At 38.0% G+C, this 3,441-nt stretch overlaps 1 protein-coding gene across 1 annotated transcript in view; it reads right to left on the bottom strand.

The window, feature by feature from the left end:
- Positions 1–1,391, bottom strand: part of LOC116697581 (vesicle-trafficking protein SEC22a-like) — a 7,864-nt gene extending 6,473 nt beyond the window's left edge. The window contains exon 1 of the mRNA XM_032528878.1: positions 1,244–1,391. The gene's annotated coding sequence lies outside the window, so the exon portion shown is untranslated. The remainder of the gene's footprint in view (positions 1–1,243) is intronic.
- Between the last annotated feature and the right edge of the window lie 2,050 nt (positions 1,392–3,441).

A 3,441-nucleotide genomic window follows, 5' to 3' on the forward strand; every position in this document is an offset into this window, starting at 1 on the left:
TTTAAAGCTCTTCCCCTTTTTACCAATACTGTTAAGGAGCAGGAAGAGAGGGAGTACAAGGAGTTATGCTACTCACAGAGTGACGGCTGATTTTTAAAGGATCCACGGGGTCGATGGGTGGCTACAAGATGTTAAACAGGTTGGTGTATAAATGACTGTATCTACTCACTGCGCTGATTTTATGAGCTATGATATCGCATGGGTCACATTCTGCCCAGGTCCAGCAGGCTCGGCCTCCAGCTGTTCACTACCAACTGAAGTGCAGTTGCATTAAATAACTTCTGTTTTTCGCCATGGTCTCCGCCCGATAGCAGATGCTCCAGCGGTAAACACATGGTACAAATACAGTTTGACCCCTCATGCTTAACAATATACAGCTGTGCTAATAGCAATTAAAACTGTGGACAAATGTCAGAAGTGTGGAGTCATGTCAAGTCTGCAAGTCATCCTAAATGGGTCGCGCAAAACTCAGTTGTTGCTTTCTAAAGCCTGAAACACACCGTCTCTTCTCTAATCTCCTTCAGTCACTCTTATTTACAGTAGTAGTAGTAGTATTTGTTTTCTTGAAGAGCCTCCCATTATACTTTTTGGATTTTTCTGGCCTTTTAGTGTGTTATATAGTTTTACAACATTAAAACATGGAAACATATTACAGATAAACCCAAGAGTAATAACAAAAAGGAGTATAATAGGGGGTCTTTAAAGTTGCTTAACACACACACACACACACACACACACTATGTAATTAACATAAACCAATCTTAATTTACTGTTAATGTTGATATTACTGTTTATTATGCACTGTCCGAATATGTGGACACATTGTATTGTGTTGCTTTGGCACATTCATTTTGAAACTCAATTAAAAATGTAACTCGACTGAATTTAATTGAAAAGACGTTTACGCTAACTCGCTAACGTTAGGAGCAGCGGGTCTGTAGCTAAGGAGTGACATGGGTTTACGTACATTTGTTGACATAAAACTCAGCCGAACGCTTGGCGCATTAGTTAGCTACAAGGTTCGGGTTTTCTACAGTTTTTCTGAAAAGGTAAGCGGCCAGTTTACAGTATAAGCTACACCAGACCGTCCAGGCTAGCCAGCTAGTCACCGTTGGTAGCTTGTTTCCCAACATTTTCTTCCAGCTAACGTAAGCTAAGAAGCTAACAGCTAGCTATTAGCAACCTGAACAAAACACACAAACTGAGATAGTCAGTTGAGTATCAAGTATTAATAAATACCTACCCAAACAAGTGTAGCATCATGTGGACACCTATGATGAGCAGTATGCAGATGTGAAACTATGCAGTTAGCAGGGGTGGCTAGCAACAGACAGCGCTGATGATTCTCTACGTTTACGTGGCTTTGTCGCTGTGCATTTTGGGTAAAGAAAACCTCTCATCAGCATCACAGAAAAAGACAAAGATGCTCTGTAGTGATAACTCATCAGAAGAAAGAGTGTTTGGACATATTTTTGATTCAGAGTTGAACTGAATGAAGTCATATTAAATTCTAAAATAGATAGCCTGTATACCTATACTGTTCCTATGCATAAAAGTGTCAGTCTCATTTATTTGTACACCCACATACAAACTTAAATGCATGTTTGATCACATCAGCGTTATCATATGGTACATTCACAACGCAATGATTTCCAGCATCTACAAAATAGAAATATTTGTGTTAAACTAACATAACTTTCATAATTATTTCCCTAAAATATCTTAAAATCTCTTTTTGTATGTCCGACAATGATTTTTGCTTTATTGATTATATCATATATTGCACATTACTTTGGCAATACACATCTGATTCTTAACTCAAAGTAGATTTAAAAGATTTATACTGGAGCTTTCAGTCACATTTTGATCTAGGGAGATGAGCAAACAGAACACAGAAAACCGAACATGAAGACACAAGAGTAACAGTGCTAATTGGTAAAAATAGATCATGCATTAAAACAAAATACTACTAAACATGTACTATTTACAGTCCAACAGCAGGGAAATGTAACTAAGTACATATACTCAAGTCCGGTGCTACAAATCAGAGGTACTTGTACTTTACTTGTCTTTCTTTTCAAGACACTTTCTACTTCTATATTTCAGAGGTAAATATTGTACTTTTACCCTACTATATTGATCTGGCAGCTTCAGTTACGCTACTACTTACTTTCCAAATTAAGATTTTTGCACACAAACACATTTAGTTTATAAAATACGATGTTTTATCATATGTTAAACAACCCAAAAAGAGAAACCTTTTCAATGCAGGACTTTTACTTGTAACGGAGTATTTTTACAGTGTGGTATTAGTACTTTTACTTAGGTAAAGGATCTGAATACTTTCCTCCACTACTGCGGTCCAACAAGGTGGGTAGACAGGAAATAGTGTGCCACCGCAGTATATATCTCTTCAACTGAGCCGTTGATGTAATATTCATGAGCTTGTTAACATTATGATAGATACCATGTTTCATAATTTAAATTTTCATTATATTTTGGTTACATTTTATTCTCTCCTCTCTACTTGCTCCAGTTGCTACTTTCCCACTGAAAGCTGGCAAAAATTAGGCGTTCTCCCAAGCATCTAAGGCTGAGATTTTCTTTTATGTGAAAATTAAAATAACATAAAAAATGAATAATGCGTACCCAGAGCCTGCCAAGCTTTAGTGCTCTTCTCAGACCTGAAATAGGCCATCGTCTGGCATCAGCATTTTTTTCTTCCTATTTTCACACATTTCCTGTTAGAATATGGAAGAAAACATAACTGTAGCTAGAGGAAATAAAAACAAACAGAGATGGTTAGTGGCCTCATCGTTCACACATACCTATGTAATATCCCCAGAGCCCAGGCAATGTGTCAGCCTAAAGGGATCTCCTCAGTACCCTCAAGGTGTGTGTGTGTGTGTGTGTGTGTGTGTGTGTGTGTGTGTGTGTGTGTGTGTGTGTGTGTGTGTGTGTGTGTGATAAAGACAGACATGCAGAGTGAGAGTGGATGATGGATGTCTGCTGCTGCTGACAAGTTGATGAATAGCCACAGGTCTCAGCCAGTGTTCAGTGCGGAGGGTGTCAGGTGTGAGGAAGGCAGTGCCGTCATTCACAGTGACACAGTCTAAACAGAGGTGCAAACACATCAGCATTCAAATGCATCAGCGCCAATTGTCTCTTTCTCAGGATGTCGTCATTTTATATTTCAACTTTGAGCTTAGCAATTCTTGATAAGTATGACATTTTTAAAAAATATACCCGTAGCTACTGCATAATATTTTCTTCAACTTCAGGATTTTGACGTTTTCTACAGGAAATGTATTAAATGTGTTTTTTAAGGACCACCTTGAGTGAGAATCAATTCAATAATAAGATTAAAAGTCTGAAGCCTCAGTAATTGTCATTCACGACTGCAATGTTCATTACACCTAACCATTAAAACTGTTGGACAGC

The sequence above is a fragment of the Etheostoma spectabile genome, chromosome 11 (genome assembly GCF_008692095.1).
Source record: "Etheostoma spectabile isolate EspeVRDwgs_2016 chromosome 11, UIUC_Espe_1.0, whole genome shotgun sequence".
NCBI classification, from domain to species: Eukaryota; Metazoa; Chordata; class Actinopteri; order Perciformes; family Percidae; genus Etheostoma; species Etheostoma spectabile.